Source organism: Apodemus sylvaticus, chromosome 11 (genome assembly GCF_947179515.1).
Source record: "Apodemus sylvaticus chromosome 11, mApoSyl1.1, whole genome shotgun sequence".
NCBI lineage: Eukaryota > Metazoa > Chordata > Mammalia > Rodentia > Muridae > Apodemus > Apodemus sylvaticus.
The window spans coordinates 16,759,535-16,785,896 of NC_067482.1; the positions used below are offsets into that span (position 1 = coordinate 16,759,535).

General features: G+C 46.2%; 1 protein-coding gene across 1 annotated transcript in view; it reads right to left on the bottom strand.

Moving 5' to 3' along the window:
• Positions 1-26,362, bottom strand: part of Shroom3 (shroom family member 3) — a 284,818-nt gene that overhangs the window by 257,325 nt on the left and 1,131 nt on the right. The window lies entirely within an intron of this gene.

Genomic DNA, 26,362 nt, shown 5'->3' on the forward strand with positions numbered 1-26,362 from the left:
TGTATGAAGGGGCTGCTCAGCCAAAGCTCGCCCCCCTTCCCAAGGCCCTGACTGCAGATGTCCCAGGTGTTTACCACTCATGTCTCTTACATACAAGCAACAGAGCCACAGTAGAAAGATGAACAAACTTACCACACGGTTCAGGGGGTGGGTGGGTGGGGGCGGAGCTTGGGAAGGAAAAACAAACAAAAACTGTGAATGGTTAAGTCCCCACACATTTGAAGAAAAATGTTACAAACAACAAGGAAAGGGGCTAGAGAGATGTCTGGGGGTTAAGAACACTGGCTAACTTCTCCAGAGGAGCCAGGTTCAATTCCCAGAACCCACACGGTGGCTCACAACCAGTTCACATAAATTAAAATTAAAATTAAATTAAAAAAGAATCAGAGCAGACAGCGATTTCCACATAAAGAGCTCATCAAACAAATCTACTTACACACAACCTTCCAACCCTCCATACCAACTTCAACCAAAAAGAACTATAAATCCCTTTTCTCATAGAAGAAGTACCAAGACCAGAGTCTGCAGGCAGCAGGGGCAAGCGAGGGCGCAGAGCTAAGGTCACAGGGACGCTGCTAGACATGGCTGGCTCTCATTCAAAGTCCCCACTCCTGAATCTCTGAGAACACAGCGTGGAGAACGAGAGGCATCCACTGGGACCGAGAAGAGAATGGCTTCTGTGGTGTGACAGGACTGTCACCTCCACGCTGGACTCTACCTCCTAAGACGCCTTGGGCTGTTATATCCTGCTGGGCAGACCAGAGGCTGCTCTCAGCAGACAGGCCTGGCTGGGCACAGAAGCCTGTAGTTTTCAGAAGTGAGGAAAGCCAAGCAGGCCATGGGGAGAGAGGAGAAGCCGGCCAGATCTGTCTCTCTTCCCAAACGTCAGGCTCATTTATGAAGACTCAGAGCTCAGATCCTAAGATCCTCAGATCCTTAGATCCTCAGATCTTGAGGTTTCTGCGAACAGAGGTTGGGTCCCCAACTCAGCCTGTCTCAAGTACAGTTTTACAGAGTGAAATTCCTGGAATGAGAAAGGAGGCCGACGGCTGCCTCTGACAAGCCCTGATTGGCTCTCGGAGGCTTTTGCTTGGCTTTTGTTCTGTGCTGTGTTTCTAACTTCCTTGTGTAGGACAAGCTTGAGTGTTCCCATAAAGTGAAAGAAATGCTGGTGAGAGCTTATGGACAGAAAGGGAAGCGCCCGCGTAGAGCATCAGTTTGGTCTGGGCTTTGGTTTGGGGTTTGAGGCAGGGCTAGCCTCAAACTCACAATCCTCCTGCTTCAGCCTCCCGAGTGCTCCAATTACATGTGTGCACCACCAAGTCTAGAGGATCACATGTGCTTCACCACGTGTATTTGCATCTCACTCATTTCTGAAAACAATTACAGATAGCTTCATAAGAAGTATGTGTGTGTGTACACAGTTACTCATTTATGTATATACGCACATACCAATAATACTATATAACTGGCAAAGTAGAAGAAAAAGCAGGACAACTACGTAAGAGTTTTGAAATGAATACACTCACTACAACTGAGCATTAAGAAAGGCTTTGAGACAGGTATGGCGGCCCACATCTGGAATCCCAGCCCTCAAGAGGCTGAGGTAGGAGAACTGAAGACAGTTGGGAGACACAATGAAAATCTGACTCAAGGAGAAAAAAGAAAAAGAAAAAATTACTTTAAACATGCAGACACTCCAAGCAAAATCAGAGGGTGTTTTGTGCTCTGTGTAGTTTTGGAGGGGGGAAGGGGCTGCCCGTTAGACTCTGTGCACATCAAGTTAAACCCAATCCCATGTAATTTGGGAACTGTTCCCACACTCTCAGTCTTGCTTCAGCCCTTAGAACTAGTGAGGATCTATTTCATGAACATTCCCTTGTCTCTTTAATCCTCACGTACCTCTCCGAACTTGCAGGACCTCCAGACACTGTAGGCCCTCATGTCACAGAAACCCTGGGGAGCATTCCCAGAGGCATTATCCTGATGCACAAGGTTATACACGGAGGATTAAGAGATGAAAGGGCAGGCTACGGATCCTAACTCTTAATCTTCTGCTATGTCTGCTCAACAACAACAAAAGTAAAATTACATACAGAAAGTATTTAAGAAATGAAAGCGATCATATAGGCTCGATGGGGGACAGCAAGTAGAACTGACAACCAAATGCTTCTAGACATTCTTTGTAGCTCTTCTTTAACTAAGAAATGGGAAAACAGGAGGGCTCCACTAAAGGAGGAAAAGTCCAGAGGTAAATTAGGTTTTGTTGTCACTAAGCTGGTTTACAAGAAATGCTGTAATCTGATGCTCAGGGAGGCCGAGTCTCTCAGTAGTGGACAGATACGCATTTGAAAACTGCTTCAAATATGGAAACTATGGAAAACATACTTCAGACCTGATTTGGAGAGGGTCACAGGACTGAGGCAAATGGCATTGGCTTAGGAAAGGGGTCAGAGGTCATCTCTCTCCTGTGCACTCAGCATACAAGCTTCTTGGACCTAATTAGGTCACCAGGTCTTTTCACCAGTTTCAATGCTAAGAAATGGCTGCCGTCAGATTCAAACCCTGCTGTCCCCAGCACACCTTAATTCCTCCCATCTACAGCACTCAGGGTACAGGCCAGACCTTAGACTATCATTCCGCTGGCACAGCCGCCCTCAGCCTGTGCTGCATGCCCGTGACATCCGCCAAGGGTCAGCAAAGATACAACGCTGAGCACTTGATGTTGGACAATCAACGGGTGTGCTTTCCCCCCGGGGGAGACAATTTCTCCCACTCTCAGCATTACACACACACACACATACGCGCGCACGCACACACACACACGCACGCATGCAACAACAACAATTAAAGATAAATAAGCCATGAAAGGGTGTGCAGGGAGGTAGGTAACATGTGAGAAGTTGGAGGGATAGAAAGGAAGGGGGAAGTGATATTATAATTTCAAAAAAAAATCAATTAAAAAGATAAATTTCGAATATAGGAAGGATTATGTCAGGGGATTTCTAGAATGAAAAGAAAGTTAGAATAGCTTCGTTTAGTAGGGATTAAACACAAGGGCTACCCAGAATACTGTGGAAAACAGCAGAAGAAGCCTGAAGAGAAGAGGCCTGAAGAGAAGAGGTCTGGGGAGATGAGGTCTGGAGAGATGAGGCCTGGGGAGATGAGGCCTGGGGAGATGAGGCCTAGGGAGATGAGGCCTGGGGAGATGAGGCCTGAAGAGATGAGGCCTGGGGAGATGAGGCCTGGGGAGATGAGGCCTGAAGAGATGAGGCCTGGGGAGATGAGGCCTGGGGAGAAGAGGCCTGGGGAGATGAGGTCTGGGGAGATGAGGCCTGGGGAGATGAGGCCTAGGGAGATGAGGCCTGGGGAGATGAGGCCTGAAGAGATGAGGCCTGGGGAGATGAGGCCTGGGGAGATGAGGCCTGGGGAGATGAGGCCTGGAGAGATGAGGCCTGGGGAGATGAGGCCTGGGGAGATGAGGCCTGAAGAGATGAGGTCTGGGGAGATGAGGCCTGGGGAGATGAGGCCTGGGGAGATGAGGCCTGGGGAGATGAGGCCTGGGGAGATGAGGCCTGAAGAGATGAGGTCTGGGGAGATGAGGCCTGGGGAGATGAGGCCTGGGGAGATGAGGCCTGGGGAGATGAGGCCTGAAGAGATGAGGCCTGGGGAGATGAGGCCTGGGGAGATGAGGCCTGGGGAGATGAGGCCTGGGGAGATGAGGCCTGGGGAGATGAGGCCTGGGGAGATGAGGCCTGGAGAGATGAGGCCTGGGGAGATGAGGCCTGGGGAGATGAGGCCTGGGGAGATGAGGTCTGGGGAGATGAGGCCTGGGGAGATGAGGCCTGGGGAGATGAGGCCTGGGGAGATGAGGCCTGAAGAGATGAGGCCTGGGGAGATGAGGCCTGGGGAGATGAGGCCTGGGGAGATGAGGCCTGGGGAGATGAGGCCTGAAGAGATGAGTTCTGGAGAGATGAGGCCTGGGGAGATGAGGCCTGGGGAGATGAGGCCTGGGGAGATGAGGCCTGGAGAGATGAGGCCTGGGGAGATGAGGCCTGGGGAGATGAGGCCTGAAGAGATGAGGTCTGGGGAGATGAGGCCTGGGGAGATGAGGCCTGGGGAGATGAGGCCTGGGGAGATGAGGCCTGAAGAGATGAGGTCTGGGGAGATGAGGCCTGGGGAGATGAGGCCTGGGGAGATGAGGCCTGGGGAGATGAGGCCTGAAGAGATGAGGCCTGGGGAGATGAGGCCTGGGGAGATGAGGCCTGGGGAGATGAGGCCTGGGGAGATGAGGCCTGGGGAGATGAGGCCTGGGGAGATGAGGCCTGGGGAGATGAGGCCTGAAGAGATGAGGTCTGGGGAGATGAGGCCTGGGGAGATGAGGCCTGGGGAGATGAGGCCTGGGGAGATGAGGCCTGAAGAGATGAGGCCTGGGGAGATGAGGCCTGGGGAGATGAGGCCTGGGGAGATGAGGCCTGGGGAGATGAGGCCTGAAGAGATGAGGCCTGGGGAGATGAGGCCTGGGGAGATGAGGCCTGGGGAGATGAGGCCTGAAGAGATGAGTTCTGGAGAGATGAGGCCTGGGGAGATGAGGCCTGGGGAGATGAGGCCTGGGGAGATGAGGCCTGGGGAGATGAGGCCTGGAGAGATGAGGCCTGGGGAGATGAGGCCTGGGGAGATGAGGCCTGGGGAGAAGAGGCCTGGGGAGATGAGGCCTGGGGAGAAGAGGCCTGGGGAGATGAGGCCTGGAGAGAAGAGGTCTGGGGAGATGAGGCCTGGGGAGATGAGGCCTGGGGAGATGAGGCCTGGGGAGATGAGGCCTGGGGAGAAGAGGCCTGGGGAGATGAGGCCTGGGGAGAAGAGGCCTGGGGAGATGAGGCCTGGAGAGAAGAGGTCTGGGGAGATGAGGCCTGGGGAGATGAGGCCTGGGGAGATGAGGCCTGGGGAGATGAGGCCTGGGGAGAAGAGGCCTGGAGAGAAGAGGTCTGGAGAGAAGAGGTCTGGAGAGAAGAGGCCTGGGGAGATGAGGCCTGGGGAGAAGAGGCCTGGGGAGATGAGGCCTGGGGAGAAGAGGCCTGGGGAGATGAGGCCTGGAGAGATGAGGCCTGGAGAGATGAGGCCTGGGGAGATGAGGCCTGGGGAGATGAGGCCTGGGGAGATGAGGCCTGGGGAGTTGGCTAAGTTGGTAAAGTGCTTGCTGGATAAGCATGAGGATCCAAGTTCAACCCCAACCACCGCATTTAAAAACAAAGAAAACAAACGGGTGAGGCTGAGTCCCTGACACCTGGCGGGCCAGTCTATTTGGTGAGTTCCAGACCAGTGAAAGACCCCATCGAAAGCCAAGAGGCTGAGGAGCAGCTTGGTACGGCTTGCCTGGCATGCACCAAGCACATGACCCCTGGCACTGCATAAGGCGAGCACAAGATTGTAATTCCAGCTCTTGGAAAGTGGAGGAGAGAGATCAGAAGTTCAAGGCCATCATCAGCTGTATAGCTAGCTGGAGACCAACCTGGGGTACATAAGACCCTGTCTAGGAAGGAAGGAAGGAGGGAGGGAGGGAGGGAGGGAGGGAGGGAGGGAGGGAGGGAGGGAGGGAGGGAGGGAGGGAGGGAGGGAGTTGATGGAACCTGAGAGATGACACGGGAGGTTGACTTCTGGCCTTTATGTGCACATACACCCACATGAACACACACATAAACACACACGAACACATACATGCACATGCACACACTCACAGTCTCTCAGACATGTATATGAACACACAAAGAAAACAGCAAAGATGTTCACCACTGAATGCTTCCTTTCCAAGGTCTCCAAGTATAGGAGTAAAAACAGTCAAATCTCACTTTTATATTTGAACAGTATTTATCACCTTTTTCCTTTCAACTAAAGCTACATACATATGTATACTTTGTACTATCATGATAATGTATATAACCAAAGTCTATTCAGGAATATCCTTTATCTTTTTCTCCCCCAGCAGGATCTTCCTATATGGTTCAGGATGGCCTCGAACCTGGAACAATTCCCATCTCAACTTCTCGAGTGTTCAGATTATAGGCACGCACCACCACAGTTCACCACAGTTGTGTATTTTTTATCTTTATTAAACACAGGGTGGGGCCAGTAAGGGGGCTTAGTGAGTGAAAGAGCTTGTTGCCGTGCAACCCTGATGACTTGAGTTCTACCCCTAGAACCCTCATGTAGACGGTGATAACCAACTTGCCTCAGGGCACACACACGTGCCTACACATCCTATGCATGCACAAAGGAAATAATAGCAAATAAAAATAAGTTTTAAAAATGCATAATTCACAAGTCAGGAAATTGCTATCTTTGCCTAGTTTTTGGACCAGCTTTTATATATATATTTCTTTTAACCATGTGTGCATTATGTGAGGGCAGTGGTGTCAGATGCCTCAGAAGATAGTTATAGGCAACCGCCAGCTGTCTGACATGGGTGCTGGGAACCCAACTTAGGTCGTCTACATGAGCAGTCCACTCTTTTAACAGCGAGCGGTCTCTGCAGCCTCCCGCGCAGCTCTTAGAGAGCCAGGCTCCAGAAGAATGTACCCTCAGAATTAACATTTTGTGGTGCTGCCATTACTAGCAGCCATCACCTGATTCACAGGGTTATTTGTCTCTTTCAGGGCACACAAAAGTGAGCGTATTAGGTGAATTAAATTCTGGCCCCAACGCGGCATGCTAAATTGCCCATGGTTGGCTTGGTGGCAATCCCTCTAGCAGAATAACAGATTCAGTCTGAGCTGAGACAACAGACCCTTGGCAAAGGCTTCTGGCATTTGTGGCTTCATTCGCTAAGTGGGGACATGTTTTCTAAGGGCTTCATTAGCAGTTGAAGGTAGGAGCAATCTGTCAGGGCACGGCATTGCCTTCTTAGTTAGGCCGATCCTGGTCCACAGACTAGCCTATAAACTGTGGCAATGCGTTCTCAACTCCACAGAACACTTGCACCCATTAAAGTAAATCTATTGAAGAAATGCTCTTGTAGCCTCCTTTTTCTTTGACTACTGTGTTTTTCTCAGCAGCATCCAGAAACATCCCTCTACTGAGAAGCTGATTTTTGTGCTGTAGCTCTGACAGAAGTTTGTTTTCCAAGTTCTGTATTTCAGGAAGTGGCGTGGAGCATAAAAGATAAGGGTCCCCATCTCTTGAGATGTTTTTCATCTTGGCTTCCAAGAGTTTTGTGGTTTCACACAGAACTCACTTGATTACCACAGAGACCTGTGAGGTAGATGGAGAGATATGGAATGGCAAGCAGGCCTCGCAGGGGTCGAATCCTCTGGCCTTTAATCTCTTCAATTATAGAGCGGGAATTACTGCAGGACCCACTTCATACAAGACTTCTAAGACAAAGTGGGCTAAGGGAAACGCAGCATTCAGTTTAGACAGACACCGAGCGCCGATTCACGTACAATACCTAATGTCTGTCTTTCCCTTTGCTTCATCGCCTAGGCTAAGAAGCCCAGATCAACCCCAAATCCTTCACTCTCATTTCAGTCAGCAGAAAGATGGGCCAAGTCCTTGGAAGTCAGACTTATAACCCGCTCAGAACTCTGGTGCTAACATCTGCAAGTTCTGCCAATGAAGAGTTCAAGAGTTCAGGACAGGCCGGCGGTGGTGGCGCACGCCTGTAATCCCAGCACTCTGGGAGGCAGAGACAGGCGGATTTCTGAGTTTGAGGCCAGCCTGGTCTACAGAGTGAGTTCCAGGACAGCCAGGGCTACACAGAAAAATGCTGTGTCAAGTCACACTTCCCCCTAAAAAAGAAATGTGAATGGTTCTGACATTCATCTCCTTTCCACTCTTGGGCAGGGGTACGTGAGAATCTTTTTTTAATATTTATTTATTTTATTATATATGTGAGACTGTTGCTGTCTTCAGACACACCAGAAGAGAGAGTCAGATCTCATCACAGATGGTTGTGAGCCACCATGTGGTTGCTGGGAATTGAACTCAGGACCTCTGGAAGAGCAGTCAGTGTTCTTAACCGCTGAGCCATCTCTCCAGCCCCATGTGAGAATCTTTTATCACTATCTATGTGCCCTCAGCTTCCAAGACGCCGATTCTTTCTTTATCTCTTATTATTTATTGCTAAATTGTAAAATCAAAAAAAAAACCCTGATATGTGTGTGTGTATGTGTGTGTATATATATATGTTTGTGTGTATGTATGTGTATATATTAAAATGTATATATACATTTATACATATATATAATATATACATATATTATATATATATTTGCCTTTAGGATTTGGTCATTGTTGTTAATTGTTTTATGGAACTTTAGTTTAGTTAGTTGTTAAGGCACTTTCTTACGAAGTTTCTGTTGATTTAAACTTTAGGATTTGTTACTTTTACAAGACGGATGTTTTAGATTCTTTCATAATTAAACGCAGGATTATTATCAAGTGAGAAGCTGCTAACCCATCAAAGAAACAGTGGGGTCCTGACTTCTGTACTATGCGAGAAGGATTAGAAGAGGCTGGCCTGCCGCCTGAGGATTACAGACACCAGTCAAGGGTCCTGACACATAAAGCTGTCATCCAAATCCCCAGCTCACTAAACGCTATAAATCGTAGCATCCTGAAAATTCACAGTGCGGGTCCTAACACGAAGATGGATGAACACTTTAGAGCAGGTGCCGTGGGAGGAGAGAAAACCCACTCTGCTTCCCTCCCGCTGTTGGATTAGGCTGTGATAATGCCCAATAATGCCCACTTCGGAACTGTCCATCATGCCTCACTTAGGTCGGCCGACAGTCTGACCCCATCGCTCACACAACAAAGGATGAACAATACCATATTCAATCTTAGCTGATCTCTGAAGGGAGGAAAAGCAGCGTTTTCAAGCAATCTGTTGAGGGCCGTGCACAAACCCCACATTTTTCATCTCTGAGGATGCACTGACACTTCATGGTATAGAGCAAGAAGAAGAGAAAGACCTGGTGAGCTAAGAGCAGCCAATGTGTGCGCATCCTGCTGGGTGTGTGTGTGTGTGTGTGTGTGTGTGTGTGTGTGTCTGGCTGCTGCTCCCCGTTTCATCAGTTTAACTTCAGCTTGGGATTCATTTTAAAATGGTGCATTCAGTGGCCGGGAGTGGGTGGAGAAAATAGCTCATGCGTGGCGCAGTGCCCGAGTGCCAAACCCCAAAATAAGAATAAAGTGACCTGCCTGTTAGAAATTATATTTAAAGTGTGTATCCTCCCACCAAGGGCACAAGCATTTTTTCTAGGTGAAAAAGCTTCAATTCTATTCAAATCGTTTACATGTGGAACTTCTCATTTGTTATTTAAATATATATCTATATCATCTATATCTACATCTACATCTACATCTATATCTATATATATATGTTTTTAGCTGTGGGCGGTACTCTTCTTACTGCCCAGCTCGCTGCCTACTTGCAGGCTGCTAACAAAAGTAAAGCAAAACAAAAACAAGACGAAACTTATTTTTCAAAAAAGAAAGGCTGAATGGAAAGAAAAAAGAAAAGAGAGAGAGCAAAAGCAATTATTAAGGAAAAGTGAAATCATGCTCCTCAAAACTCCTAAGGTTTGTGTTTGTCAGAAAGCTAACTTTCCTCAGGCATTCTCTCTGTCTGACTTTGTCTGTCTGTCTGTCTGTCTCTCATCTCTGTCTCTATGTCTCTTTATGTCTATGTTGTACCTCATGGGTTATTTAAAGAAATCTTTATATATATATATATGTATATATATATATATATAAAAGATTTTCTATATATAATTCATATATGTTCTTTATATATGTATATATCTAATATATATCTTTATATATTTACATATCTTTATACATACACACATACTATATACATATACTATATACATATATATAATTCCCGATGTATGAGTATTTCTGAATGGATTCTATGATGAATTCCAGTTATGTGTTTTGATGGATGCCCTCATGTATGTAAGTGCACCATGTATGCACCTGGTGCCCTCGGAGGCCAGAAGGTGGTGTTGGATCCCCTGTAACTGAAGCTATGGACAGTTGTGAGCCTGTGTGTGCTGGAAAGCAAACCCAGGTCCCTCTGGAAGCGTGTTTGGTGATCCTAACAATTGAGCCAGCTCTCTGACCCCTAAACAAATCTTACTACTAGACTCATAGTCGCCTTTGGCAACTTTGTGATTATCTGGCTAAGTTCACATTTCCTACAAATTAGAGAACATTTATAAAATCCTGCTAAAGAGGGCTGGAGAAATGGCTCAGCAGTTAAGAGCACTGACTGCTCTTTTGGAAGTCCTGAGTTCGAATCCCAGCAACCACATGGTGGTTCTCAACCATCTGTAATGTAATACGATGCCTTCTTCTGCTGAAATATGCTGCTGTATATGTAAGTACAGTGTACTGACATATAATAAATAAATCTTAAAAAAAATCCTGTTAAAGCTTTAAAGTTCCAACTGTCATGGTCTCCCAATGTGACTATATTTGGAGTTAGAATCCTAAAAGAATTAAATTATACTGAGGCCATGAAACTGGTTGGTAATCTGATCTGACTGGCCAGGCAAGTGAATACGCAAAGAGAGACCACCAAATAAGCCACCTGAAACCCAAGCAGGGGGCTCCACCGAAAGCTACCATGCCCCCGCCCCTTACCATGGAATGGATCTTCAAACTGTGAGCCAGAGGGAAGCCTTGCTTCTTTCAGCGCTTTGTCAGGGATCTTGTCTTAGCAACAATAAAAATAATTAAGCTCTAATCTTGCTGGTGGTGCTGGTGCTTGTGTTAGATTTCCCAGCAATTGGGATGCAGAGGCAGGTGAATCTCTCTGAGCCTGAGCGCGGCCGCCTGGCCAACAGTGTGAGTTCTAAGACAGCCAGGGCTACATGGAGAGACCCTGGCTAACAAACAACAACAAAACAAGCAAACAAACAAACAAATAGACTGCAACCTTACATTTACATGTTTTACTACATGTAAGTCATACTTAAATGGGATACTTTAAATATAAGAAGAATTTAACTGGCCAATGAAAGCATGAAACAAAAGAAGAAATTAAGAGTAGGCCTACTCTAAAGATAAGAACTTAATATAAGATTAAAAAATTGTTTATTTTATTTTCCTAACCCACCGGCACACCCACACAATGCTGAGAACGGAAACAAACGTCACCCAGGCGAGGCAAGGACTCTATCTCTGAGCTACATCCCCAAACCAATACAACTTTCATTTTAATTAATGCAGGCAAAAATAGGTGTAGATAATTCTGGGACCAGCGAAGATAAAATCTGAGTCCTGTGTGTGTATATGTGTAAGTATGTATGAAAGTATATTCTCGGCTGGGCGGTGGTGGCACACGCCTGTAATCCCAGCACTTGGGAGGCAGAGGCAGGCGGATTTCTGAGTTCGAGGCCAGCCTGGTCTACAGAGTGAGTTCCAGGACAGTCAGGGCTACACAGAGAAACCCTGTCTCGAAAAAAAAAACCAAAAAGAAAAAAAGAAAAAAGGAAGAAAGGAAGGAAGGAAGGAAGGAAGGAAGGAAGGAAGGAAGGAAGGAAGGAAGGAAGGAAGGAAGAGAGTCTATTCTCCTGGGTACCCCGAAGTATTTGTAGAGGTCAGAGGTCAACCTGGGATGTCCCTCCTCCTTTGTTTCAGACAGGGTCTCTGCTGTTTGCCTCTGTATGTGCCAGGTTAGCAGACATGCAAGCTTCTGGGAATTCTCCCTCCTCCTCCTATACTCCCTATGAATGTTGTGATTGCAGATGCATCGACTGCATCTGGCTCTACACGCCCGCGTCCTGGAGGTCTGAACTCTGGTCCTCAGGCTTGTATCTCCCTAGTTCCCTGTCCCTTCCTTAATTTTTAAAACTATAAGCACGTTTGTCAGCCGTGAGACACAGTGTAGGAGGTGAACGCTTTTGAAGTAAGTGGGGAAGAAACCGTGCGGGGATACAGAAATGATACCTGCTGGAAATTCGTGCAAGTTCAACACCCGGGTTGTCCGGCTCCTGTGAAAGCCGAGTTTAGCTCTGGAGCAGGAATCCATTCAGAGGTCACCAGCCCGAGAGAAGGTGGGGGCGGAGAGAAGGTGGGGGGCAGAGAGAAGGTGGGGGCGGAGAGAAGGTGGGGGCGGAGAGAAGGTGGGGGGCAGAGAGAAGATGGGGGGCAGAGAGAAGGTGGGGGCGGAGAGAAGGTGGGGGCGGAGAGAGCCCTGCCGGGCAGTGATTCACTTGGTGGTTTAAAATTGCCTTTTATTCTAATTCCTGTAGCCTCTATAGAACCCGTGAAGAATGGGGGTGTTCTCTCTAACGCATGGAATCGTAGTAACAGACCAGCGTCTCTTTGAACACAGCCAGTGAAGAAAACGCAGCATCTGCGACTGGCTAAACTGGGTGGAATGGTAACATAATCTCTGGCTGCTGTTTGAATCCTGTTCATTATACTCGTGTAGCGTAGCGCTGTACAGTGAGAATGCGCTGGGAGGTTTTCAACGCGAGCGTTTTCAAAGACGACATTCCTCATTAGACCTTCCTCATTAAGCCGTGCTTGAGCGATGCTACACAGCTGAATACTTGGGATTTTTTCTCCTCTTGTCTCAGTCTGAAGACAAAGGATTCTTCCGCTTGCCAAAGTTCCCCTGGAGCCTAGGTTGAGCCTCTGTGACAGCGCTCCGGTGGGGAGCGGGGAGCTTTTTATTCAGCCTTCTGTCAGGCCTCATTCACTAAATAGGATCGGGTTGGACCCGTATATGGAGAACCAAAGAGAAAAAAAAAGAAAGAAAAAAGGAAAAGAAAAGTAAACTCAGTGGAGGAAAACGCTGCAGGGGCAGCGCCTCTCATCCTGTTTCCTTTCAGAGATGCTGAGTCAGGATGTGCACAAGCCTTAAGCACCAGATTCTTTTGGTTCTAACTTCTTCACAGACCCAGCATCATCAGCAAGTTTGCTATTAGTGCTAGCTGAGAGGGTAGCCCTGGACTCAACACCCAGTATAGATAGATAGATAGATAGATAGATAGATAGATAGATAGATAGATAGATAGATAGATAAAGAAGGAGGAGGAGGAGGAAGAGGAAGGAGGAGGAGAAGGAAGAAGGAGAAGGAGGAAGAGGAGGAGCAGGAAGAGGAAGAGGAAGAGGAAGAGGAAGAAGAAGAAGAAGGAAGAAGAAGAAGAAGAAGAAGAAGAAGAAGAAGAAGAAGAAGAAGAAGAAGAAGAAGAAGAAAGAAGGAGGAGGAGAAGGAAGAAGGAGGACGAGGAGGAAGGAGGAGGAGGAAGAAGAAGAAGGAAGAAGGAGGACGAGGAGGAGGAAGAGGAGGAGGAAGAGGAGGAAGAAGAAGAAGAGAAAGAAAGGAAGGAAGAAAGGAAGAAAGAAAGAAAAAAGGAGGGAGGGAGAGAAGAAGGGAAGGACAGAAGAGGGAGGGAGGGAGGGAGGGAGGGAGGGAGGGAGGGAGGAGGAGAAGCCTGTAGGTATACTATTCCATTCCTAGCTCCACCCAGCCTCCTCTCCCCCACCTTAGGTCACCATGGATCTACTGTGTCTCCTTAGATTTGCCTTTTCTGGGTTGCATGTTCTTCTGTGCTGTCTTCCTTCAGTAAGCATCAGGTCTTGAGGTCCATCCATCTTGTAACATATCTCATCATATTCAGTTCCTTTTTCCTGACAAGCTGTATTCCCTTATGTTCTATATCACATTTTGTTTATACAGCCGATGGCCATTTGGATTTTTTTTACATGTATTGGTTAGTATGAAATAGTGAGCCAGGCAGTGGTGGCGCACACCTTTAATCCCAGCACTTGAGAGGCAGAGGCAGGCGGATTTCTGAGGTCGAGGCCAGCCTAGTCTACAGAGAGGTCCAGGACAGCCAGGGCTACACAGAGAAACCTTGTCTCGAAAAACAAAAAGCAAAACAAAACAAAACAAAACAAAAAGGAATAGTGAGGTCATAGGCATTTAAGTCTTTCTATAGATGTATCATTAAATATAGGACATTGGTTTTACATTGTAATAATTACATTACTTTTTAATTTCCATATATGTATCCCATGTATGTATGTATGTATGTATGTATGTATGTATGTATGTTCATGTGCACATGGCAGGAAGGTATGATCTGCTGGATGTGGGTGCTGGGAACTGAACTCAGATCCTCTGAAAGAGCAGTTTGTGTTCTTAACTGCTGAGCCAACGCTCTAGCCCTGAGTTTTCTATTAGTGGTTATCATTGTACAAAGTAAAGGGCTTCACCAGGACATTTGCATTCAAGTATATCATGTACTTGGCCGTATTCACCCCCTTTACCTCCTCCTTCCTTTTCCTTAACAGCTCCCTACTGTCTTTTGTGGTGTGAGAAGAAGGCATTGGATTCCATGACAGATGGTTGTGAGCCACCATGTGGTTGCTGGGCATTGAACTCAGGACCTCTGGAAGAGCAGTCAGTGCTCGTGATTGCAGAGCCATCTCTCCAGCCCACCAAGACAACTCCTATAAGGACAACATTTAATAGGGGCTGACTTACAGGTTCAAAGGTTCAGCCCATTATCACCAAGGTGGGAGCATGGCAGCATCCAGGCAGACATGGTGCTGGAGGAGCTGAGAGGTCTACATCTTGTTTGGAAGGCAAACAGAAGACTGGCTCCCAAGTGGATAGAAGGAGGGTCTCATTGGCTACCCCCACAGTGACACACTTCCTCCACCAAGGCCACACCTCCTAATAGTGCCACTCCCTCAGTCAAGCACCCATCTCTACCCTATTTCCTGCCCATTGCTTCTCTATTATAAGAGGCCAGACTGCTGCAGAAGTACTTTAAGTGACATGATTTCATTCAAATATGAATTTAGAAAAGACTAGAATCACATTTAGTTTCTCTTCAACTGCCTGTTTCATATACTTAGTAATGAATTCTGTGACGAGGAATCTACTCATTATTCAGCCTGTTCATGTTTAAGTTGAAGCTTAAAGCAGACTACTGGCTGTCCCATGCAGCAACTGTTTGTCAGTCTTTGGTGAACGCAACAGCAATGAAATCATGAACCGGGCATAGAGATCACAGTGAGCTGACTCACACCCAAGTCCTCCGGGAGAGCAGTACTTGCTTTTGACAACTGAGCTAGCTCTCCAGCCCACTGTGAATCTTCTGCTTGAATCTCACAGCTCCGGGGACAGACCCTGAGCTTAGAAACAAAATCTCCATTGGACTTCAGGTCCCATTCTTTTCCTTTCCCTTAGTAAGCTTTCTCCTAAGTATGGCTGTGTCGGATTTTGTTGGAAGCCGATGTAAAGGAAAGAGTGTTTATCAGACATAGTAGCATCAGTCCAGCTCTAACAATGGACAAGTGCAGTTTCATTCTGCAAGGGGCACTCTACGAGTTAGCACAAACTTAGGTCAGAGTTATCCTCTCTGAGGTGAGCTACATTAACTCCAGTCTACCGTGGGGGGAGGGGGGAGCTTGTTCCTGGTGACATCCACTCTGGTGGCAAAGGGGAGACCGAATGAATGAACCCTTTAAGCAAAGAGTTGCAGTGGTGACCGTGGCAGTCCCAAGTGAGGAGAAAGGGAATGGATGTGGGCAGAACAGCACTAGAGAGGGAGCTTCCGCAGGTCAAGGTGAAGGGGAGATGAAGGAGGGTCTAGGGTCCGAGGACCACATTCATTGAATAGTTCCCAGGCCATCGCATTTTTACACAGTAAATAATGTTTTGACTAAATATAGTGAGAGAATGAAATGACTTAGCTTTAAATCCTCTTTCCATCAGGATCTAGGAGAAAGCTCCTTCCTCGAATATAAAAACAAGTCTCATTCTGATACAATAATATCCATAGACAGTGTCTGACCCACACATGGAAATCGGAATCTATTTCTCCCTTCCCTGTTCTGACCGGTTAGGAAGCCAGTCAGCAACAGCATTTAGTACCTGGGATCGGGAGGAGCCACATAGCTCGTCCTACTGGAAAGAGTCTAAAGGAACTGTTCTTCTAAAAGGTCACATCCACGGACTCCCATGTGTAGGAGAACGTGTGACAGAAGTCCTTTTGAGAGAGTGCCAACGGCTTGTTGAATTGTAGACTCCAAGCCAAGAGCACCACCACACAACCATGAATGCAGCCTTGAAGAATCTGGCTAATTCTTTTAACCTTCCCCTGCTGTCTTATTCTTAGGTCGATGGCTGGCTTCTTTTTGACTGGCTGCTCATTAGTAAACACTCCAAAGCGAAAATATGAAAAGCAAACAGGACACACAAGCATAAGAGAAAGGGCCGTGAGGTCTCCCCTTACCTCCCCCAAGGGGTTATTCGCTGTCCAATTTTACAATTATTTATCTCAATACCAACATGTGTATTCATTTCTGGATGCCACCCAGATGCTGGGTCTGAATTCCAGCAGCTCATTTCCCAGTTTCCATGAGACAAATCCGAAGACTTCCAACTTCCCTGAGAACACACACACACACATACACACACACACACACACACACACACACACACACACACGACGGGTGAAATATACTCATACATATTTATACGTTAAACGTTTTAAGTTTTCAAAGGGGTGGGGGCTGAGACTACAGCTCGGTGACAGTGAGTTTACCTAGCATGTGTGAGGCCCTAACTCCAATCCCACACAAAAGAAAGAGGTCAGACAATTAGTTCTACAACAAGCAAATGTGTGGCTCAGAATAGCATTTAATACCTGAAGTACTGAACAGTTAGCCCAATCAATTCTACTTCAATCACCTAGCTTGATTAGTTGATTGGTTACTCTTGTTGCTGTCTTCTGGGGGCTATTTATTTATTTATTTATTTGACGATTTATTCATCTCTGCATGCCCTCATGAGTTTATGTGCACCATGTGTGTGCAAGACCTGTGGAGTCCAGAAGAGGGCGACAGATCCCTTGCAGTTGAGTTATTGGCGGTTGTGAGCCGCCTGATGTGGCTGCTGAGAGCAGAACTCAGGTCCTCTGGACGAGCAGTGTGCAATGCTCACCACTGAGCCGTCACTCCAGCCCCTCCATTCCTATCCCAAGCCACTTTCTCTCTGGCTTAGCAACCTCCAAGCACTGCGTGGTGGGGTGGGAGTGCGGTTAAATTTATTTTAATTAATTTTCATTGATGTGCTGTGTATACAGTTGGGGGGTGGTATACATGCTCACATGCACATGCATTTATGGAGGCCAAAGAAAGGCTCTGGCTCTCCTGCTCACCCTGTCCTCCCCTGATTTTCTTGAGACAGGCCATCTCACTGATGCTGGAGCTAGACTGGTGGCTGTCAAGTCCTCAAGATCCTTGTGTCTCTGCCTTCACAGTGCTGGCGTTACAAGTCTGTGCAGCCATGTTCAGCGTCGTGGGTACTTGGGGTTTGAACTCGGGTCCTCATGGTTGCAAAATAAGTCCTCTTACTTACAAAGCCATCACCCCCAGCCCCGCCTTGCTGTTTGCTTATGTAATGGGACAAGACTTTCATATGTCTTCTTATCCGCTAGGTCTTAACTCAAATATAACATCCCCATGATCCTCTCATTTGATTGAGTGTAATCCCTGCTCTTCCTCTCCCCGCAGATACCATCATTCAAGAATTGAGCATCGTATTGGTTTAGTTCTTCCCCCCCCCCCCAGACAGGGTTTCTCTGTGTAGCTGACCTGGAACTGTAGACCAGACTGGCCTCAAACTCAGAAATCCACTTGCCTCTGCCTCCCAGAGTGCTGGGATTACAGGCGTGCACCACCACTGCCCGGCTGGTTTAGTTCTTCATAATGCTTACTGTATCATGGAATCGTTCTGCACAAACAAACATACCCATTATTTGTTCAGTGACTTGTTTTGATTATGGCAGCTCTGGCCACAATCTGGAAGGTCAGTCAGGTACCATCTTTGTTAGATGAGTTACAGGAGTGGCCTTCTACAGTTGGACTCTGGCCATCCTTCCCTTTGTCCACACCTAACAACTGGAGCAATGCTTCTCCGTCCCACTACGGAGCAGCTTAATCCACTGGATGCTTAGTAGGACCACTTTGGATAAGAATGCTCCAGCTTTGAAGACAAGAGAACTGAATTTCGGGGAAAGCCAAGCCCCTTGAGCCTGGTCACATGATCAGTGCTTTTACTCTTTGTCATGCTAAGCCACCCAGCATCTGGGATGTGTTTTTTTGGCTACTCTTGACAGTCTATTCAAAACAACAAACATAACAGAAATTACAAACATACCGAAGAGTACTTTGTAAAAATAAAGATTTAGATAAAAAAAAAAATCTCAAAGAAAAAATTCATCTCAAAAGGGAAAGGGCCATAGCAAACAGCGGGAAGGGAATGAAAAATGCAGCTGACGTAAGCACAAGTTGAGGCTCTGACAGAGAGTCTGACAGAGAAAGGCCCAGGGACAGAGCGTCCATGGACCAGTCTGCCAAGTTAGTAAAGCATCCTGGGAAGGCAGGAGGACTGTGGCTTCCATTCTGCAGGTCAGATGCGCCAACTCTGTTTCTGTGGGAAAAGTCACTGTAAGGGGGGGTGGGCTTGATTTATCTGCGACTCTCCATCCTTTTACTGTACTGCGGCGTGCCTGGGAGGTCAGTGCGCGGGAGATGGATGGACTCCCGGGCTGGACAGAGAACAACAGCTCTGCAGCCCTCTGGATAAGATGCGCACTGTTTGGAACCACATCAAAGGCAGCGATGCGGAGGACTGTCTGTGGGTGAGCTCCGACGCACAATGTCTTTGAGGTTTTGTTGGTTGGTTGTTTTTTTTTTTTTTCCCTAAGATTGACAGAAAATCTCTCATTATGTGTCTCCAATTGCACGGTGGGCTCACTAAAATGAGATGAATATTTCTTCAGTTAAATTGTGCTCTCTGTGCAGGAGGGGAAGCTTTGGGGGAATGTGTCAGCTTGAAAAGAAAGCAGAGTTCTCGCGGATGCTCAGATCCACTTGGCATCTAAGATCAGCATGGCGTCTGTTGAAGGAAACCTCTCTCCATCCAACAGCAGGGAAAGGATGGCTTGTTTCTTACAACACATCACACTGTAACCAAAGCTCGGGAAACCCATCAAAGATTAAATAAAAGCATGTTGTTCCTTGTTTTGACTAATTTAATTCAATCTGAGACAGTCCGCAAACACTTTATATGTGTAACATACATATCTGAGTAAAAGAATAAATATGCATATATATTATATATAATCAACATTATATTTATATAAATATAATGCGATTATATATAATATATATGCATATTTATATAAATATATTTAAATTTATATGAATATATCTATATATTTATTACATGTATATGTGTATAATATATAACTTTTTTTTTTGAGACAGGGTTTCTCTTTGAAGCCCTGGCTGTCCTGGAACGAATTCTGTAGACCAGGCTGGCCTCGAACTCAGAAATCCACCTGCCTCTGCCTCCCAAGTGCTGGGATTAAAGGCGTGCGCAACCACCGCCCAGCTAATATATACTTTTAATCATATATATGTATATTATGCATATATACACATTTATACACATATACTGTGTATTATATCACTCATTTAATGTACGCAAATGTATAATTACTCATATATACTTATATATGTGCGTGTATGTGTGTGTATATATATGTATATATATATGAGTAAAAGTTAACCTGTTTTTTTTCCTTGGGTAGGAATTATTCATTAATTCTTAATTTTCAATTTTTAGAGACGGTGTTTCATGTAACTCAGATTGGCCTCAAACTCACTATACAGCTAAAGGAAGACTTCAAACTCCTGGTCCTCCTGCCTCCACTTCCTGAGCGGTGGGATTCCAGGTGTGTACCACCATGCTGAGGTTTTCCAATGTTTGATTTGAACCCGGGTCTTCCTGCATCCTAGGCAAACCCCCCATTCACTACCTGAGCTACGTCCCTGGCCTTCAAGCTGTATTTTCTAATATTCTGTTTATAGATATCCTAGATAACCCTTCTGAGAAAAAAAAATGTTTTTGAGATAGTTTGTATCCCAGGTAGGCCTTGAACTTGCCGTGCAGCCTACGCTGACCTGTGACCCCTGGGCCCCTGCCTCTACGTTCCACCCTGCTCAGTTCAGTTTTCTGGTCTGCTTTGTTATTAATCATCTCCTCTCTACTCGTTAGTACATTTTTTAATTGCTATTCATGATTTCAGCACTATGGATAGCAGGAAAGAAAGACAGGAGAAGAGGGAGAGGCAAGAGGAGAGAACTCAAAGAGCCTCCTGACCTTCTAGACGTCACAGTCTAAAAGCAGGATACGAAGGGTTCACACAAGAGCACAAGTCACCTCAGCAGGGAGGTTTTACACACACAGATGCAGACATACACACAAATACACACTTCGTCGTTAAGACAGGAAGCACCTTCGCAAATACACACACTCTTTGTGCTTCGGGTTTTTCCCCTCAGTATAATACGGAAGTTGGGTCACATGACTCGCAAGGGTCTTTACGGCTCTGAAATCCCATAAGCCACTTAAACTGAGAATTTGCAGTGTGTGGCGTGAGAGGTATTTTGCCAGAAAAGACAGGATTTACAAGCACAAGTAAAATCTACGGGTCCTTGAGGACACCACGGTTGGCCCACAGGAGGCTAACAGCAAAGGGCTGTTTGTATTCAAAGACAAACAGCAAGAGAGAGGCAGAGCAGAAGCAAGAGAGGAGGGCGCTGAAGGGGCGCACATCTGTTCAAGAGCAGCAGAGGGGTGTGTGCGTGTGAAGGACAAGGAGCAGGTGATAAAAACAAAGAGAGCTGAGGAGCGAAACTGAGAAAGCCTGGGCATTTGAAAATATCAAAATAAGCTCGGTGACACCTGTCTGTAAATCCAGCACCGAGGAGGCTGAGGCAGGAGGATAGCTACAATAAGCACACACTGGTAATACCAGCACTTAGGAGATAAAGGAAGAAGGATTAGGAGTTCAAGGACAGCCTTGGCTCCAAAGCAAATTCAAGGCTAGCCTAGGCTACATGAGACCCTATTTCAAATTAAGGTGGGCTGGAGCGTGGGGGTGGGGAGAAGAAGAGCCGGCTGATGTAACTGAACACTTGGAAGGAGATTAAAAAACAAGAGATGACTTTAGTGAGCCAATTTAACCAGCCCAGAATTAGAAGGAAATGCTTAGAAAGCATTTCAAATTAAATAACCAGTAGCTAATTGCTGGTAAGTAGGCCCTGTTGTACTGCAGACGTGGACCAAGAGAGTATTTATGGCTTAGGCTTGTGTGACAAAACCCTGGGGTACCAAGGATGTTGGAAAGCCAAAACATGCTGATTCTAGACCGACAGAGACCATCCCGACATGATAATAACTGTCACACAGTCACCTACCCACTGAGGCCTTGGTCCCCAACCTGAGTATTCATCCACCTCGTCTCAAAACGGCAGGCTGACCTGAGCATTCCAGATTCTCCACAGAGGCAGAATTATAAGAACAACTACGACATTAGAACAGTGGTTCTCAACCTGGGGGTGGTAACCCCCTTGGGAGTTAAATGACCCTTTCACAGGGGTCGCATATCAGACACCCTGCATATCAGATATCTATATTATGGTTCACAACAGTAGAAAATTACAGTAATGGCAAATCCTTCCCGTGGGCTGAGGCTTAGAGGGTAAGACCTCTCACTCCGGTCCTAGTGTAATATTGGTAATGTGTGCAAAAACTAGAACCCTCAGGTCCCTCCTCCTGGGTGACTGAAACTCACCAGCTAGCCACACGAGCTAACCCCTCCCCGCCGTGCTGCACAGCACACCGACGCCCCATCAGCCCACCTAGTCTCAGCTTTTGTGTACGTGTGTCTGTCATTCTGCCATTCCCTCATCGCTGCAGGAGGTTTCCAGGACCAAGCCATGCTTTCACACTGTTGCTGTACGTGGGGAGACCTAAGCATTTGTTCCCCAGCCACAATCAATCGTATTTCTTCCAGAATAGACAATGTCTTCCCCCCCCCCCCTTTAAGGGGAGAGGCGTTTCTTTCAACATCACTAGCTTCAGAAGCTTCCAAGGGTTAGACTGTGCTCCCATTCCTCATGGAGGTCACTGGCACACTAGGGGACCTTCCTCGTAGACTTATTGCCTGTAGTTGTCTTGGGAGACAGCCTTGATGGCAGTAAACTCTTGGTAATGGCGGTCTGCTGTTATTGTAGTCACCAGTCAGCGCTGAGCCGGGGGAGCAGGTACACCCCTGCAGCAGGTGCATCCCTGCAGCAGGTGCACCCCTGCAGCTGCTTTTCCCAGCTCCCGCACTGAACAAATAGTCAAATCCGACCGCCAACTTCCTGAACGATTGAATTGTCCGAGCATCCACTTACAACCACCATTTGTTTTATAAGGTGTCCTTTCTATTTGAAGATTACAGAGGTTCATTTCTCGACCCCGCCTTTCCTTTTCAAGAGCATTAAATCCCAAAGAAAGCAAGTAGAAAATAATCTTTTATTGCCATTCCTTTGTACTTTGCCCCACCCCCATTCATTTTCCTGTCTTGTTTTGTACCAAAAGAAAAGAGATACTTCACGCATTATACTGTCATCTATGAGCTGACTGCTTATAACTGTGTGTATAATGTGTACGTGCCTCTCCTAAGACTCGGTATGCACTGTCTCTTCCGTTGCCCTGCAACAGGGAACCGCCCTACCTTTGTGAATAAGGCGTACCTCTCAGCAGTACCTAGTATGCACTTTTTCCCATTGGCTCAGAAAGAAGAACTGAAATCAATCTCAGCGGCTAAGTTTCACTCTAGACCAGCAGTTCTCAGCCTGTGGGTTGTAACCCCTTTGGGGGTCAAATGAGTCTGTCTTAGGGGTAGCATATCAGATATCCTGCATTTGAGATATTGGCACTATGATTCACAACAGTAGCAAAATTACAACTATGAAGTAGCAAGGAAATGACTTTAGAGTTCGTGGTCATCACAACAGAGAACTCTATTACAGGGCCACAGTATTGGGAAGGATGAGAACTAGTGCCCTAGACTCTTTTCTGGTTTGGCCTTCACTCTATGAACTTTCACCAGTGCTTACACTCCCTGGGGTAGGGAAATTAGCTCCCTCCCTCTCTTGACAAAGGCATCCTCTTTGTAATCCCTGGATCTTGTGATTGTGTTAGGCATTTAGGCAAAGGAAGAACCAAATGGAATTAAAGCGATTAATCAGCTGGTTTTAAAACAGGAACTTTACCTTAGTAGGCCCAATGAAAGCAATAGGATCTTTAAAGGCTGACAAGGCTATGGGGCTAGAGGCACTTGCCAGCAAGCACAATGCTGAGTTCTATTCCCAAGCAGAAGGGAGGAGGAGTCTGAGGGCTGAGTGACAAATGAGACTTAAGGATGCCTTGGCATGGGCCCACTGAGGTGCTCCCGCTGAGGTGCTCCCCCACACCTCATAGAATGTATTCTTCCGTCTCTTTCTCTTTTTATGATCACAACAGTTAGACCCCTATTACAGGTTCTGGGTTAGACATGTCAAAAACGAAAGAAATACTCCCTGTTCCCAACAAGTTAATTAACATAAATAAAATATCCCGATTCAGTGCAATAAATACATGACACAGGAGTCTAGAAGAGAGATCAAGAAACTCATCACAGGACATCAAGGAACTCTGAGGGGCAGGTGTGGATGGACTGGGCTTCCTTGCCATACAAGATAGGGAAAGATGTGCAGAAACCTTGATGTGAGGTGACACTCCAAATGTCATTAGTGCACATGAGGGTGAGAATTTTAAATCTGATTTCTTTTCTCTTTTTTTTTTTTTTGATGCCTTTCATAGAAATAGAAATGGCAATGACTGTTGGTTATCATACTGGACAAAGCAGGTTGAGCTAGGCGGTGCTCCTGAGGGTACTGCCTTCTCTTTCCTTCCTTCCTGTTTCTTTTGTTGTTGTTGTTGTTTTGTTTTGTTTTGTTTTTTTATTTGGATTTTTGGATTTGGTTTTTCGAGACAGGGTTTCTCTGTGTAGCCCTGGCGGTCCTGGAACTCACTCTGTAGACCAGGCTGGCCTCGAACTCAGAAATCCACCTGCCTCTGCCTCCCAGAGTGCTGGGATTACAGGTGTGCACCAACGCCGCCACTGCCCAGCTTCCTTCCTGTTTCTTAACAGCTAGAAATTAGACAGGTAAAAAGTTACCTTGATATGCCAGTAGCACATCACTGTGATGATGATAGGAACCAGAGTCTGGCAATATAAAAAGCTACTTTCCAATTCAGCTTACGTTCAGCCTCTCAAGTGGGAGAAATATAAACATTGCCATTGTGTATGTAGTTGCAGACAAACTTCCTCCTGTTCCAGCTGGAATGCGAACTGTTCCCGCGGGCTCCTGTATTTGAATACTTGGTCCTCTGCTGTTTTGAGATGTCAAGGAACTTTTGGGGCGAGCCTAGCTCAAAAAGAGAGGCCTTAATGTTAATATCAGTTTCCGGTTCCCATCTTCCTCAGTTGAGATGTGTACAAGGGCATGCTATAAGTCCGTGCCTCCACAAAGAGAGTCTCCCTAGCCTCTGTGCCTCCCTAGCCTGGATTGACTGCATTCCCCTGAAACTGTGCACTGAAATAAATCCTTCCTCTCATAAGTTGCTTCTGTCAGATACTTTGTAGCGGAAGCAAGACAAGTAATTAGCATGTAAGTAATTAGCATAGTCTCCCAGGATTGTGAAGAGCAGCAGCCATAATCTTTATCAAGATTTAAAAGTACCTCTTTCTCTGTAGTAGACACTATACTACAGTCAAGTGACACAGAGTATTTAGCCTGTAATCCACAGACACCAGCGGGTTCCAGTGGCTCAGTAGAAGGGAATTAGACCTCTTTGAGAACCACTAGCTTTCTTATGAATACATGCATAGACTTCATCACTAACAACCAGGAAGGTTGTGCAATCGTTTTTTTTTTTAAATGCACACATTTTCAAACACATTCGCTACAGGCTTTCTCGGTTGTTTATCCAACAGTAACTCTACCTCATTCATAGAAAGAACCACTCCCCCCCCCCCCCATCCCCTAAATAACACCAAAGAATCCTTGACTTCTAGCAGGCTAGGACCCTATTCAGAATTCATGAGAGAAACCCTAGCCGGTCTAAACTAGTCATGGTCATTAATTTCCTTTTGCTATCTACAGGATAGCTATACAGTATAGTTCTGGCCAATGAGAAAGAAACAAAAGTCTGATGAGAAAACCAAAACCTCCCACCCTGCCTGGAATGAAGATGTAACGGCCTAGGCAGAGCATGCACCCTACAACCAAGAGGACAGAGGACCTCAAATAAGAATGGCAGTGAAAGATCTAAGTGGAATTCTCGACTTGATTAAGCTGTTGGCCCGCCTATCAGCTGACCTCTGTCTAGATTTCTTGTAGCTTAAGGAAAACAAGCCTCCATTTACTGAGGGCCCTGGTTTCAGGGCTTTAGTTTTTCGGTAAATAAAATCCTTTCTAGTAGATACATATACATGTCTCCTCTGTTTTCCTTAGGAAAACATACAGCCTGCAGATGTCCAGCGTACCTGGGGCCAACCGATGTCACTTCCTCCTGGATCATCCACATTAAGAGTGCTCTGTTTTTCCTCAAAACATGCACTAGGAGTGGTGGATGATGATGATGGTGGTGGTGGTGGTGGTGGTGATGATGATGATGATGTGTGTGTGTCTGTGTCTGTGTGTCTGTGAAAAGCGATCTTACCAGGTAACAGAATTCAAATTCAACAACTAGTATTTCTTTCTCCACCTTCAAACTCAAAAGAATTCCTCCCTCAATTACAAATGTTTCCTTGGGGAGGCTATTGTCTGAAAGCCCTTAACTAGTCTCAATTGTTACTAGTCTGTAATTTCAAAATAAATATTATAACAAATAATTTGAAAGTCTACTGTTGCCGGGTGGTGGTGGCACACTCCTGTAATCCCAGCAGCACTTGGGAGGCAGAGGCAGGCGGATTTCTGAGTTCAAGGCCAGCCTGGTCTACAGAGTGAGTTCCAGGACAGCCAGGGCTATACAGAGAAACCCTGTCTTGAAAAAAACCAAATCCAAAAAACAAAAACAAAAACAAAACAAAACAAAAAAGAAAGTCTGGTGTTTCAGAGAAAAAAAATCCGGCTGAAGAGATGGCTCAGTGGTTAAGAGTACTGGCTGCTCTCACAGAGGTTCTGAGTTCAATTCCCAGCAAACACATGGTGGCTTATAACCACCTGTAATTGGATTTGATTTTGTCTTCTGGTGTGCACAAAGACAGGCACCCACATATATCAATAAATAAATATTTTTTTAAAAGCCCTAAAAGATCAATGAAGATTGAGTCACATTGAATAATCATTGATTTTAAAGTTAGACTTAAATAATAGGGACAGATGAGGTGTTTTGTCCATACTAAAAACCACTTTAAATCCTGTATATAAAGCAACCAGT